This window comes from Mandrillus leucophaeus, unplaced genomic scaffold (assembly GCF_000951045.1).
Source record: "Mandrillus leucophaeus isolate KB7577 unplaced genomic scaffold, Mleu.le_1.0 Scaffold491, whole genome shotgun sequence".
Classification (NCBI taxonomy): domain Eukaryota; kingdom Metazoa; phylum Chordata; class Mammalia; order Primates; family Cercopithecidae; genus Mandrillus; species Mandrillus leucophaeus.
In genome coordinates this window covers 100,682-116,808 of record NW_012105265.1, presented here as the reverse complement: position 1 = coordinate 116,808, position 16,127 = coordinate 100,682, and the positions used below count along the sequence as shown (strand labels likewise).

The following is a 16,127-nucleotide window of genomic DNA, read 5'->3' as shown; positions in this document are numbered from 1 at the left end:
CGGGCGCCTGTAGTCCCAGCTACTCGGGAGGCTGAGGCAGGAGAATGGCGTAAACCTGGGAGGTGGAGCTTGCAGTGAGCTGAGATCCGGCCACCGCACTCCAGCCTGGGTGACAGAGCGAGACTCTGTCTCAAAAAAAAAAAAAACTTCAAAGAAGCTAATATTCTCAGAGACAAAAAAGCAATGAACCATGAAACAGGAACACGAAGCCATAAATAAGAACTATACAGAGAACCAAAAGAGATCATGGAACTTGATTGCAGAAATCTTAAAATTCAAGCAAGGCTTGTGAGCTGCAGTGAAAGCACTGCTTAAGGGACAGTGACAGCACTAAAAATGCATATATTGAAAAAGAATTTGGGAGGCCAAGGTGGGTGGATCACCTGAGGTCAGGAGTTTGAGACCGGCGTGGCTAACGTGGTGAAACCCCGTCTCTACTAAAAAATACAAAAATTAGCTGGGCATGCTGACAGGCACCTGTAATCTCAGCTACTCAGCAGGCTGAGGCAGGAGAATCACTTGAACCTGGGAGGTGGAGGTTGCAGTGAGCCGAGATCCGGCCATTGCACTACAGCCTGGGCAGCAAGAGTGACACTTCATTTCAAAAAAAAAAAAAAAGTAAAAGTAAAAGAAAAAAAATCTAAAGTAAATAAGCTTCCACCTTGGGAAACTAGAAAAACAAAAACAATTTTGGCCTAAAACAAGTAGGAAAATAAAAATTAGAGCAGAAATAAATTTAAAACAGGAAAACAATAGAGAAAACCAGTAAAACAAAAAACTCATTCCTTTAAAAGACGAATAAAATTGATAAACCCAGTTAATTAAGAGAGAAACAAATGATCAATTTCAGAAATAAAGGAGGAGTCATCACTACTGATGCCATGGATACAAAAAGGATAATAAAGGAATATTATTAACAACTCTGCCCACAAATTTGGTAATTTAGATGAAATGAACCAATTTCTCAAATGATACAAACCGCCAAAAGTCATCCAAGGAGAAACAGATAACCTAAAACCCCTACATCTATTTTAAAAGTTAAATCAATAATTAATAATTTTCCATAAAAATAAATCACCAGATTCAGATGGACCAACTGGTGAATTCTGCCAAACATTTAAGGAAAAAATAATAGCAATTCTCTATAATCTCTTCCAGAAAAAAGAAGTAGAGGGAACACTTCTAACTTATACTATAAGACCAGCATTACCCTAATATCAAAACCAGATAAAGACACTGCAAAAAAGGAAAACTACAGACCAATATTGCCCATGAACACAGATATAAAAATGCTCAAGAAAATGGTGCCAAATTGAATCCAACAATGTATAAAAAAATTATATATCATGACCAATATAATTTATCCAGGTATGCAAGGCTGGTGCAACATTTGAAAATTAATCTATGTAATCTACCATATTAACAAACTAAAGACGACATATATAATCACATAAATTGATGCAAATAAAAACAATATCCAAGCTGGATGCGGCGGCTCACACCTGTAATCCCAGCACCGTGGGAGGCTGAGACGGGCAGATCACAAGGTCAGGAGTTCTAGACCAGCCTGGCCAACATGGTGAAACCCTCTCTCTACCAAAAATACAAAAATTAGCCTGGCGTGGTGGTGTGCACCTGTAATCCCAGCTACTTGGAAGGCTGAGGCAGGAGAATCGCTTGAACCCAGAAGGCAGAGGTTGCAGTGACCCGAGATCACGCCACTACACTCCAGCCAGGGAGACAAAGCGAGACTGTCTCAAAAAAACACAAAACAAAACAAACACACAAACAAAAATATCCATTCATGAGAAAAACTCTTAGCAAACTATGAGTAGAGGGAAACTTCTTCAATTTGATAAAGAATATCTATAAAATACCTACAATTAATAGCATACTTAATAAGAAACTGCCTTCCCTCAAAGATTGGGTTCAAGGAAAGGATATCTTCTCTCATCACTCCTATTCAATATAATATGGAAAGCCCTAGCTAGTGCAATAAGATGAGAAAAGAAAACAAGAGTATACTGTTTGGAAAAGAATACATAAAATGGTCTCTATTTGCAATTTGCAGTTACATAATTCTCTATGTAGAAAATACCCAAAAATTGACCCCAAAAATGTCCTGAGTACAGTAAGGTTGCAGGATATAAGGTCAGTACACAAAAGTCACTTGCATTTGAATGAACAACTGGAAGTTGGACTTTAAAATACCATTATAAGAGCACCTTTAAACACTGAAATACTGGCCAGGCACAGTGGTGCACACTTGTAATCCTAGCACTTTGGGAAGCCGAGGCAGGCAGATCCCTTGAGCCCAGGAGTTTAAGACCAGCCTGGGCAACATAGTGAAACCTCATCTCTGCAAATACAAAAAAATTAGCCAGGCATGGTGGTGCATACCTGTAGTCCCAGCTACTTGGGAGGCAGAAGTGGGATGATTACTTGAGCCCAGGAGGTCGAGGCTGCAGTGAGCAGAGATCTCACAAGTGCACTCCAGCCTGGGCAACAGAGTGGGAAAAAAAAAAAAAGAAAAAAGAAAAAAAAAGCAACAACGAAATGCTTAGGTTATAAATCTAACAAAATATATACAGGATCTATATGTGCAAAAGTATAAAACACTGATTTAAAAAAAAAGAAAGAAAGAAAAGAAAAACTAAATAAGGCTAGGCGCAGTGGCTCACGCCTATAATCCCAGCCACTTTGGGAGGCCGAGGTGGGCAGATCACCTGAAATCAGGAGTTCAAGACCAGCCTGGCCAACACGGTGAAACGCTGTCTCTACTAAAAATACCAAAATTAGCCGGGCATGGTCACGGGCGCCTGTAATCCCAGCTACTTGAGAGACTGAGGCAGGAGAATCGCTTGAACCAGGGAGGCGGAGGTTGCAGTGAGCCGAGATCACACCATTACACTCCAGCCTGGGGGACAAGAGCGAGACTTTGTCTCAAAAAAAACAACAACAACAACAACAAAAACCACTAAATAAAATGGGACATATTCCATGTTCATGGATAGGAAAACTCAGTATTAAGATACAGGCCAGGTGCAGTGGCTCACGTCTCTAATCCCAGCACTTTGGGAGGCCAAGGTGGGTGGATCACTTGAGGTCAGGAGTTAGAGACCAGCGTGGCCAACATGGTGAAATTCCGTTTCTACCAAAAATACAAAAATTAGCTGGCCATGGTGGTGCCCACCTGTGCCCACTTACTCAGGAGGCTGAGACAAAAGAATCACTGGAACCTGGGAGGCAGAAGTTGCAGTGAACTGAGATTGTGCCACTGCACTCCAGCCTGAGCGACAGAGCTAGACTCCATCTCAAAAATAAAATAAAATTAAAAAAAAAAAAAAAAGGCTGGGAACAGTGGCTCACACCTGTAATCCCAGCACTCAGCACTTTGCGGGTCTAAGGTGGGCAGACCACGAGGTCAGGAGTTCAAGACCAGCCTGACCAACATGGTGAAACCCTGTCTCTATTAAAAATACAAAAATTAGCCAGACATGGTGGAGTGTGCCTATTAATCCCAGCTACTCAGCAGCTGAGGCAGGAGAATCACTTGAACCCAGGAGGTAGAGGTTGCAGTGAGCCAAGATCATACCACTGCACTCCAGCCTAGGTGACAGAGAGAGACTCTGTCTCAAAAAAATAAACAAACAAAAACAAAGATATGGATTCCTCCCAACTCTAGATTCTTGTGCAATCCCAACTAAAATCCTAGCAAGCTATTTTGTAGGCCTCAAGAAACTAATCCTGAAGTTTATATGAAAAGACAAAGAATTGGCCGGGCGTGGTGGCTCAAGCCTGTAATCCCAGCACTTTGGGAGGCCGAGGTGGGTGGATCATGAGGTCAAGAGTTCGAGACCAGCCTGGCCAACATGGTGAAACCCTGTCTCTACTAAAAAGAAAAAGAAAAAAAGAAAAGACAAAAAATCTAGACTAGCTAACATGATACTGAAGAACAACAAAGTTGGAGGACTCACACTATCTAATTTTAAGATGTACAAGAAGGTTCTAATAATCAGGGCAATTTGGTATTGGCAAAAGAACAGACATATAGATCAATAAAAAAGAAGAGACCCCAAAAATGGCCACGCATGGTGGCTCACGCTGTAATCCCAGCACTTGGGAGGCAGAGGCAGGCAGACTGTCTGAGCCCAGGAGTTCAAGACTAGCCAGGGCAACATGGAGAAACTCTGTCTCCACAAAACATAAAAAATAAGCTGGGCATGGTGCCATGCACCTGTAGTCCCAGCTACTTGGGAGGCTGAGGGGAGAATCAGCTGAAACCAGGGAGGTTGAGGCTGCAGTGAGCCATGATTGCATCACTGCACTGTAGCCTGGGCAACATAGTGAGACCCTGTATCAAAAAAAAAAAAAAAAAAGGCCCCAAAAATAAAACCACACAAATGTAGTCAACTTATCTTTGACAAAGGAGCAAAGGCAATTCAATGGAGAATAGACAGTCTTTTCAATAACAGGTGCTGAAAAAACTGGACATCCCTATGAAAAATATGAACTTAGACACAGACATTACACCTTATATAAAAACATATTCAAAGTGGGTAACTTAAACTTAACATGCAAAATTGTAAAATTTCTTCAAGAAAGCATAGGAGAAAATCTACATAACCTTGGGTTTGGTGAGCAGTTTTTAAATACAACACCAGTACCATGATCCATCAAAGAAAAAAATTGGTAAATTGGATCTTACTAAAATGTAAAACTTCCACTCTGCAAGAGATACTGTTAAGAGAATAAGAAGACAAGTCACAGACTGGAATATTCGCAAAACACGTATCTGATAAAGGACTTGTATCTAAAAATCTAAAAAGAACTCTTAAAATTTGGCAAGAAGATAATCCAAGGCCAGGCACGGTGGCTCACACCTGTAATTTCAGCATTTTAAGAAGCTGAGGTGGGAAGTTCTATTGAGGCCAGATGTTCAAGACCAGCCTGGGCAACACAGAGAAACCTCATCTCTAAGAAAAAAAATTAAAAATTAGTTGGGTGTGGGGGTGCACGCCTATAGTTCTAGCTACTTGAGAGGCTGAGATGGGAAGATAGCTTGAGCCCAGGAGTTCAAGGTTACAGTGAGGTATGACTGTGCCACTGCACTCCAGCCTGGGAAACAGAGTCAGACCCTGTCGAAAAGAAGGGAGGGAAAAGGAGGGGAGGCGAAAAGAAAGGGCAAAGGAGAGGGGAAGGGAGAGGGGAAGGGAGAGAGGAGAGGAGAAAGAGGAGAGAAGAGGAGAAAGGAAAGAAGAAAACAAAGGAAAGGAGAAAGGAAAGGAAAGGAGAGAAAAGGCAAAAAGTGAAAGGAAAGGAAAAGAAGAAAGAAAACAATCCAATTTTAAAATTGGCAAAAGTTCTGAATGGACATCTCAGCAAAGAAGATATAAGAATGGAAAATAAGAATATGAAAAATGCTGAACATCATTTGTCTTCAGGGAACTGTAGATTAAAATAATGAGATATTCACTTCACATCTACTAGAATGTCACTGAGGACGCCAAACAAGAGAAAATCTTATTATTGCCAGTGGGAATGTAAAACGGTATAGTCGCTTTGGAAGACTATTAGGTGGTCTCTTACAAAACTTAATACTACCATATAATCCAGCAATCATGCTCCTAGGTATTTACCCATCTGATTTGAAAATTTACATTCACACAATAACTTGGATGTGAATGCATATAAACGTAACTGCCAAAAACCGGAAGCAATTAGGTATTTGGATAAACAAACCATCACACATCTATCCAATGGAATATTATTCAGTGATATAAAGAAATGAGCTATCAAGCCACAAAAACACGAGTGAATCTTAATGTATACTGGTAAGTGAAAGAATTTACATACTACATTATTCTAATTATATAACATTCTAGAAAAGGTAAAACTACAGACAGCAAAACACCAACGATTGCCAGTGGTTTACGGTGGGGGAGAGCTGGATATGTGAAGCACAGATTTTTTAGAGTAGTAATGGTGAACGTAAGATAATCACATGTTAATATCCATAGAACTTCACAGAAAAAAGAATAAACCTCAACACGCAAATTTTCAAAAAATTATTTAGGGAATGGGGGAATCCTAGATTGGCACACAGACTGTGACAAAGCGTTTAATTGTATTCTGAATGTATGAAACCACCTCATCACAGGGGATGGAAGAATAAGGTGCTGACCTTTGGAAATGAGTGGAATACGTAAGACTAAAGAAAGACAGGCACTCTACCCTAGTTGATAAAGTTGTTTTCCACAGTGGCACAGGTTAACAATTCTGAAATCACTATACCTGTATACTGAAACTGAACAAGTAGGTAAATGGATGACTGATCGTGGAAGCCAAGTTTCTCACTGTTGAAGGAGGAGGTTACGGCTATACAGGGGAGGAAGATAAAATAATCTATCTGGTAATGGATTTGAATTGAAGACATCAATATAAATTCATGTTTAGCTTAATATTGATACCGATGGTCACACAAAGAAATATTTACAGATATGTGTAATACAGGTTAGTATGAACACACATACTAACATATATACTAACATATCTCCTTGTGTTTGTCAGAGGGCCTAGAAGCAATATCATCCCAGGGGAAACAAACATACTTAGCACCCAGATCTTGGTTTCTAATAAAATTCTCCAATGAAAGGAACCAACGCTCCTTGGAAAAATGGCTGCTTCTAAAACTAGGACAGGAAATAAACAAAATGAGCACAAAGCATCTTGTAATGCCAGGAAGTAAAAGTTCATGTACACACATACAACAATGGGAGTATGTCAAAGAGATACAACACCCAAGTGAAAGAGCTCCCAATGGCCAAAGCTGGGACAAAATAAAAGAGCAGTACTGAAGTATAACCCAACATATTAAAAAAAAAAAAAAATCAGCTGGGCGCAGTGGCTCTCGCCTGTAATCCAGGCACTTTGGGAAGCCAAGGCGGGCAATCACTTGAGATCAAGAGATCGAGACCATCCTGGCCAACATGGTGAAATCCCATCTCTACTAAAAACACAAAAATTAGCCAGGTGTGGTGGTGCATGACTGTAGTTCCAGGTACCTGTAAGGCTGAGGCAGGAGAATCGCTTGAACCTGGGAGGTAGAGGTTGCAATAAGCCGAGATTGTGCCACTGCACTCCAGCCTGGGCAACAGAGTGAGACTCCGCCTCAAAAAAGAAAAAAAAAAATCTATGTGTTCATACTGATGTAAGTAACTGATTAAATAAATAATTGGGGAGAAGACAAATCTCCCACGCAATTTAAAAAAAATCCAAATAACTTATGTAGATTTTTGCTCTCAAGGAAGTAGAACTCCCCACTCCTTAAGTGTTCAGTGCACAGTGACTTTCTATTGAAGAATACAGGAGAAAAAAAGAAAATACTAACTTCAAAGTGAAGAAACCTAACAAACACTACGTCAAGTCAAGTGATCAAGGTTAACATTAAAAGTGGCAAGTTGGCCGGGCGCAGTGGCTCTCACCTGTAATCCCAGCACTTTGGAAGGCTGAGGCAGGTGGATCACAAGGTCAAGAATTGGAGGCCAGCCTAATTAACATGGTGAAACCCCGCCCCTACTAAAAATACAAAAATTAGCCGAGTGTGGTGGTGCGTGCCTGTAATCCCAGCTACTCAAGAGGCTGAGGCAGGAGAATTGCTTGAATTCGGGACGCAGAGGTTGCAGTGAGCTGAGATTGCACCACTTCACTCCAGCACGGGTGATAGAGCGAGACTCCAAAAAAAAAAAAAAAAAAAAAAGTGGCAGTCACATTGACAGTATGTATTGATGAAAATTGTACTTCATCTTTGTTGTCTTTCTCCCCAAAACGCACCACCCCAATATAATGAGAGAGGGCTGGGCATGGTGGCTCACGCCTGTAATCCCAGCACTTCAGGAGGCCAAGGCAGGAGGATCACAAGGTCAGGAGACAGAGACCATCCTGGCTGACATGGTGAAACCCCATCTCTACCAAAAACACAAAAAATTAGCCAGGCGTGGTGGCAGGCACCTGTAGTCCCAGCTACTCTGGAAGCTGAGGCAGGAGAATGGTGTGAACCCGGGAGGCAGAGCTTGCAGTGAGCCAAAATCGCACCACTGTACTCCAGCCTGGGCGACAGAGCAAGACTCCGTCCCAAAAATAAAAATAAAAATTAAAAAAAACAATGAGACAAATTCCAACTGACATTCTACAAAACATCTGACCAGTAATCCTCAAAACTTTCAAGAGCATCAAAAACAAAGAATGTCTGAGAACTATCACAATCAAGAGGTGCCTAAGGAGACAGGACTACTCAACGTAATGTGGTATCCTGGATGGGATCCTGGAACAGAAAAAGCATATTAGGGGAAAAATGAGGAAATGTGAATAAAGTATAGCCTTTAGTTAATAATGTATCAATACTGGTTCACTAATTATAACAAATGTACCATATTAATCGAAGATGTTAATAATAAACTGGGTATGGAGTATACAGGAACTCTATACAGTCTGCAGTGATTCTGTAAATCTAAAACTGTTCCAAAATAAAATGTTTATTTTTTAAAATGCAATCAAGGTGTTAGAAAATAAAGTTGAGAAACTATCCTAGAAATCAGAACAAAAAGAATGGGATGGAAAACAGGAGAGAAAATATTAGAAATCAGAGAATCAATCTAATGAGGTTTAATATTCTAATTAAAAGAAATCCAGAAAGAAGGAAGGGAGTGAAAGAAGAAATTGTCAAATAAAACACCACAGATATGGTCTCCAAATGGAAAGGGCCCATTTGGGGCCCAACACATGAATGAAAAACTCTTACCAATCAACATCATTGTGAAATTTCAGAATACCTGAATGGTTGAAGGGAAGATCACCTCATTTAATACTAAAGTCTGCATCCCCTACTTCTCCTTTCCCCAGTATTCCTGAACTTCCCACCCCATCCTGCTCTCCTTTTTTCTCTTTTCTAAAGCAGTTATGTATTTTACAAACTCCCAATGTTTTGTATAATTTATTATATTTGCGGTTGAACAACTCCTTCCTCCCTAACTTTAAGCTCCACAAGGATATGAATCTTGTATTTTTGTTCACCTATATGTTCAAAATGTCTTGGCCAGTGCCTAGCACATAAAATGTGCTCAATACATACTTCTTGAATAAGTGTAAAAGCTTCCATAGAGATATAACAGGTCATAATCAAAGGATTGGTTATCATAAATGTGAGGGTTAAATAAAAAATGTATGGACATGCAAGAACCCAAAATATGTGCATCCCATTCAGTCTTTCTCAGGAAGCTACTGAAAGATGTACTCTGCCAATATAAGGGAGACACCAAGAAAAAGGAAAACCTGAAATCCAGTAAAGAGGTTACCCACACAGAAGAGACAAATGCAATTCACAGATGACTGTAAAAGGGCAGTCCAGGAAGACAGTTGTGCAACAGGCCTAGAGAGCAACCCATCAAGATGGAGGCAGGATGACCAGCACATTACAGGAAAGATGTTACAAAACCAACAGATTATCAGATGTGTTTGAATCTACTAAGAGGAGATTGACGTATCTGGTTCAAGAGGTTAATAGATCAAATAAAGAATACAAAAGACACATTAAAAAGATATAAAACATATATTTATAAAGAAACATAAAAGGTACATGTACAAAAGAATTAAGATGATTATTAACTAGGAAAAACAAAAATCATACAAGAAATGAAACAACCTCACACTTACCTGGTTCAGCTACATACAATATTTACATAGTTAAAATGAGGTAAACACCAAATAACTAAAAGTTAACGTATAACTAATCTGGTAATAGAGAAGGGAGAGGAGAAGTGAAATGCAGTGTTTAAAGGTAGGAGTTGGTGCAAAAAACCTAAACTCCCATCTTCTGTAATGGGAAATTAGTAAACGATACCTAAAATTGCATTAGGATGGGAATGGGAAGGGGACATCACCATATATTTAAATATGTTATTTTTAAAAACTGGAAGTGATAAGGAATTGAAGTCACTGACTCTGGAGCAGCCTTTCTCAATTAAGGTCCGGCGAGAGAATCAATCTTTAATGCCCTAAGGCTTCCATTTTATGTAAAAAACTAACCTCTCTCCTATGCATCTATCATATTAGCTACATACCCTCCTTGAGAAAATTAAGAAAATAGTTGCTCAAATCATTTTTCTTGTTCAGTGATTCACACAGAAAGCACTGATTGAGAAAGACTGCTTCTGAAGAGTGGGATTCAAGGGTACTGGGGCAGAAGATTGTTGTTTTCCTCTTTCTTTTTTTTTCTTTTTTTGACAGAGTTTCGCTCTTGTTGCCCAGGCTGGAGTGCAATGGCGTGATCTCAGCTCACTGCAACCTCCGCCTCCCGGATTCAAGCAATTCTCCTGCCTCAGCCTCCCGAGTAGCTGGGATTACAGACACGCGCCACCACGCCCGGCTAATTCTGTATTTTTAGTAGAGATGGGGTTTCTCCATGTTGGTCAGGCTGGTCTCGAACTCCCAACCTCAGGTGATTCGCCTGCCTCAGCCTCCCAAAGTGCTGGGATTACAGGCGTGAGCCACCGCGCCTGGCCCTCTTTTCTTTTTTGAGACAGGGTCTCAGTCTGTTGCGCAAGTTGCACTGTAGTGGTAGGGTATCAGCTCACTATAGCCTCTATGGGCTCAAGCAATCCTCCCACCGCAGCCTTCTAAGTAAATGGAACAACAGGTGCATGCCACCACAACCCAGTTAATTTTGTTTATTTTTTGTGGAGACAAGGTCTCACTATGTTGCCCAGACTGGTCTCAAACTCCTGGGTTGATGTGATCCTCCTGCCTCAGCCTCCCAAAGTGCTGGGATTATAGGCATGAGCCACCGCACCCAGACAGATTTTCATTATAATCCTTGAAGTATTATTTGACTCTTTATGTACAGGTATCCCTTTGATAAATATAAACATTAAATTTAAAATAAACATAATAGTAAAAAGTAGTAGTAAAGGAACTCTGAATATAGGATGTATTTAATGAATAAAGTACAAAAACTGAAAGGTCTAGAAGTAGTTTCTCATTAGCAAAAGTCAGAGAATTTTTTAGAAATAAATTATGGAACTCATTAAATAACATCTACTTACAAAACATTCCTATCTATATAGCAATGCTTTACTAAGCATTAAGTTATTTGAGGTGCCAAGAAAGATATGAAAAAGATAATATAATTGTAAAAAGTATGACAATGTAAATATGGTATACTGAAATGTTTTAACATGAAACCTCATTAAGCTGTATATATTTCCCATTTCAATCAATCAGGACGTACTTTTTGTGCCAACAAGCTACCATATTCAGTAGAAAATATAAAAGAAATATAATATATACTTCCTTTTAAAATAGGTTTATTTATGTGTACATATAACTTATTTTAGGTTTTTACTCACTTGGCTATTTATATATTTTTAGATTTAAGAAAACATCTTCATAATATTTACAATAAAATAGCTTTCAAAAATCTCTTCATGATTACAAAAATTGGCAGTAACATGGAAGATTAACCAGAAAACCAACAAAACCAATAGTAAGGGGACACCTAAAATGGTTAAGGTAAGAGATGAAGGCCTGAGCTGAGATAGTGTGGTGGAGAAAAAAAGGAAACAGATATAAAGATGGCTAAAATAAGCCAGGCATGGTGATGCCCGCCTTGGTCCCAGCTACTCCAGAGCCTGAGGTGGGAGGATTAACTTGAGCCCAGGAATTTGAGACCAGCCTGGACAACACAGTGAGATCCTGTCTCAAATAAAAATAATAAAATGAAATAAAAGTGGCAAAAGAATGAGAACTTTTGGAGACTGAAAGCAAGGGAGAAAGCTGGATTAGTGCCAGGTTTCCACCATGAGTGGCTGGGGTAGATGGTGGTGCCACTGACCATGACAGGCAATACAAAGAGGAGCAGGATTAAGGGAAAACATGAGTTCACGTTTGGACTGTTTGAAGTACCTTGAGAACATCCTGGGAGAGATATCCAAAAGGCAGTTGAATATAATAATCTGGAATGCAGGAGAGAAGTCTGAGATAGATAAAGATTTTGGAATTGGCAACACACAGCCGTTAATGGATGAGATCACCTAGGAAGAGAATACATTTAGAAGAGGACAAGAGTCTGCCATCAGATAACTGAAGATCACAATTCATGTTCCTAAACCACCCAGGATAAAACTTTGCCCATTTATATGGACTTCGGTAGAAAAATATCCAACATATAATGTTAAATTAAAGAAAATCAAATCACAAAACTTTATGCATTGTGCAAACCTATTTTTACAAATAAGTTGTAAAAAAATTAACAAAGGCACAGTAAAAAAAATATATGAAGGAACAAACATTAATGATGTTAGTAATACTATAAATGTAGGAACGGGATTACATAAACCTTTCAGAGCTACATGATATGTCTTCATACTATTTTACTTTTTTTAAATAAGCATGTACTCAGCCAGTGTACTCAGGTGACTCACGCCTGTAATCCCAGCACTTTGGGAGGCTGAGCCAGGCAGATCATGAGCTGAAGAGAGATCAAGACCATCTGGCCAACATGGTGAAACCCCGTCTCTACTAAAAATAAAACAACAACAACAACAAAAATTAGCTGGGCGTGGTGGTGCGCGCCTATAGTCCCAGCTGCCTGGGAGGCTAAGGCAGGAGAATCGGTTGAATCCCGGGAGGCAGAGGTTGCAGTGAGCTGAGATTGTGCCACCGCACTCCAGCCTGGCGAGAGAGGGTGACTCCATCTCAAAAAAAAAAAAAAAGGCATGTGCTCTTGCAAACAGAGAAAACATAATTTTGTTCTTTTCCTTAAAAAAACGTACAGCACGTTTCCTAAGGCCGGGCACAGTGGCTCATACCTGTAATCCCAGCACTTTGGGATGCTGAGGCAGGCGGATCACGAGGTCAGAAGATTGAGACCATCCTGGCCAACACAGTGAAACTCCGTCTCTACTAAAAATACAAAAATTAGCTGGGCGTGGTGGCACGTGGCCGTAGTCCCAGCTACTCAGGAGGCTGAGGCAGGAGAATGGCCTGAACCCAGGAGGCAGAGGTTGCAGAGAGCCTAGATTGCGCCACTGCACTCCAGCCTGGGCAACATAACGAGACTCCACCTCAAAAAAAAAAAAAAAAAAAAAAAAGTACAGCACGTTTCCTTACAATATATTTGAGAAGATAAAAATGTGTTAGAAAAACACTTGGACACTGGACTATAAATGGACAAATAACATCAACAGACAACCAGTAAGATTATGAAAAATATTCAGTGCACTAGCAAAGTAATGAGAATTAGAACATATACCATTTATTGTCTGCTGAATTAAAACAATTTTTAAAATAATAAAAGTACTCAATGTTGGTAAGCGTGTGCGTGTGTTTTTTGTTTTTGTTTTTTAAGCATGACAGACACTGCTGACAGGAAATAAACCGGTACTATCTCCCAGGAAAACAATGTGACAATATGTACCAATAGCCTGAAAAAGATTCCTAATATTTGATCTAACAATTATCTTTTTCGAAATTTTAGAAAAGAATCCATGTGTTACAGCTCTTTTAGAATATATCTAGCAGTTCTCTGGTTTTTACTGGACTTCCTCCAGCACCCCCCAAAAAGAAAATAATTCAAAACAACTAAAAATATGCAAAGATATTTCACCAAATCATCAGTTGAAACAATCAAATCACCAACATTAGTGCACAACAGAAAATTATACAGGCATCAAAAGTAATGTGTTCAACAAACTTAAGAAAAAAAAAAGGCAAAACTCTATGACCTAGCAATTCTACTTACAGAAAAACACTAGCACGCATACACCAGAAAACATCACAAAGAACGTTCACTGTTGTAGTGGTTGCAATAGTGTACAATTTTAAACAACCTAACAGCCCATCAATCCAAAAACGGTTAAATCAGCTTTCTCAAACTGTGGTCTCAGGACCCCTGGATGTCCCCAGGAGCCTTTCAGCAGGCTTGTAAAATCTTCCCTTTTCCTACTACATATCTGTGCAAGACTGGTGTTTTCTTCATATGCTTCAACCTAAACCAGATAGCACAACAGACGCAAATATGAAAATCTAGCTGTCTTCCATAAATCAGATATTAAAGTAATTTGAAAAATTTAAAACAATGCCACGCTCCTCTTCTAAGTTTTGTTTTAGAAAATAGTTACTTTTCACTCAAAAATTATTTGAGTCTGTTATTTTTAAATGAATAAATAAAACATCTTCAGTTTTCTGAGTTTTAATTTCCAAAATGGCAAATATACTGCAGCACTAGGCACCAAAAACTCTATTGGTCCTCAATAATTTTTAAGCGTAATTATCCTCAATCATAATGTTAAATGAACTGTAGCACTATTCTATCATGTAACATTATGATTGGGGATAATTAATGGGAATTTGCTTTATCTGTAATATAACTGTTTCAAAAGATACTTTGCTCATGTATAATCAAGAAGTCATTTTTATGAAGCTTTTTAAAAACATGGGGAAATGCTTACAACGTAATTTAAATCAAGGAAAGTAGACAATCCAACGACATAAAATCTCAAGAAAATGCACAGGGAAAAAAAGACTCAAAGGAAAAAAGTCAAAACATTAAAAGTGCTTACTGTAACATGGTGGAATTATGGTTGATCATTTTTGCTTATTCTTTATTCTATTTCTTCAATTTTTGCCACTAAGCATGCAGTTTAATATCCAGGGGAGGAAAAAAGGGAAGAAATTAGGCGGAAAATTACATATAGTTCTACTGGATTAAACCATTAAACTCCTGCCAACTCAAGAGACGACAAGCTCAAGTGAATAAACGGAGGAATCTGACTGAATCAACAAAGTGCCTATTTTTTGAATTGAAAAGATTCACTTAATATCAAATGTATGGACCAGCCAAACTAACAAGAAAGAACATTCTTAGTCTGGAACATAACATTTGCAATCACGGTAGTACAAATAAGAGTTAAAAATAAGGTCCTCTTTTGGACTTTCTCAAAATACCAAAGGAAAGGCAGCGGGAAAGACGGCCACTGCACCCTTCTGTTCTCTAACGAAGAGAAGATGCATGGGTGCGGGAATGGGCAGTGCGAGAGCACCGGCAGCGATGAGACTCCTCTGCGGGGACCGAGCCTCTGCCACTCCTAAAGAACCACAGTCCCCTCTGCACTCGCAGCCCCTCCCCAGGCGGGACGGCGGCGCCAGGGCGCTTCTCCCTCCACCCGCTGGGGTCTCTCCCCAAGGAGCGCCGGCCACTCCGGCGGCCCGGGAAGGTGGAACCGGGCAAACAGCCGCCGTGATTGCCCTCTCGGTCCAGTCCGGTCTGGCCCTTCAGGCTCCAGGAAGGGACATCAGATTGGAGGGCCAGGGTTCCCCGGCCAGCTCCGGGGGCTCGGAAAAGGAATCGGTCGGGGCCCAGGCTCTGTCCGCAGAGGAAGAGGGCCAGACCCAGCGCCCAGGTCGGCGGGTCCAGCGGTCACCCCGCCCCCTCTGTGGGAACAGCAGGGCTGAGGGGAGGCCGAGACGACCGGTCACGGGGGGCTCTTACCTCCCCTACAGCCCCGGCGGAGCTTTTTGGGAACTCGACACGACGTCACGCTGAGGAGCGAAGAGCGACCCCGGCCGGGAGTCCTGGGAGTGCCAGCCGCCGGCTCAGGGTTTCTTTCCCCGCCCCCCGGGCAGCGCAGAGAGCGCAGGCGCAGAAGAGGCTTTCCTCTTCGGCTCACACGCCTCCTACCTCGGCGTCCCCGGCTGTCTCCAGGTCCGGGGCGCCTGCGCACTACGATGCAGGTTCCGAGCAGGGGACGCTAGACTTCTTACCGGAAGTGCCTGAGTGGGTTCTAGGGTGACGGGGAAGCCTGATGATTCGGTCTTAGATCGGGACTCGGTTTTCCACTCGATTGCGGATCGGGAGGCCTCTCGCGTCAGTGTCTGACTTCCTTTACCCTTCGCTACCCTAGAGGCAGCTTCTCCGGCCCCAGCCGTAGCCCTCCGCTGAGCCTGCGCGGCGTTCCGGTTTCTACTGGACAGACCTGCCTTCCTGGCAGCTGGCTGGGCCTGCTCTCCGCGCTGCTGGCCCCTCGGAAAACCTAACTTTTTGTTTACTTCAAACTGATTTTACAACAGACTGC

The 16,127-nt window shown here is 40.9% G+C and overlaps 1 protein-coding gene across 1 annotated transcript in view; it reads right to left on the bottom strand.

Moving 5' to 3' along the window:
- Nucleotides 1–15,954, bottom strand: part of ZFYVE16 (zinc finger, FYVE domain containing 16) — a 65,088-nt gene extending 49,134 nt beyond the window's left edge. The window contains exon 1 of the mRNA XM_011995554.1: nt 15,817–15,954. The gene's annotated coding sequence lies outside the window, so the exon portion shown is untranslated. The remainder of the gene's footprint in view (nt 1–15,816) is intronic.
- Nucleotides 15,955–16,127: the final 173 nt, after the last annotated feature.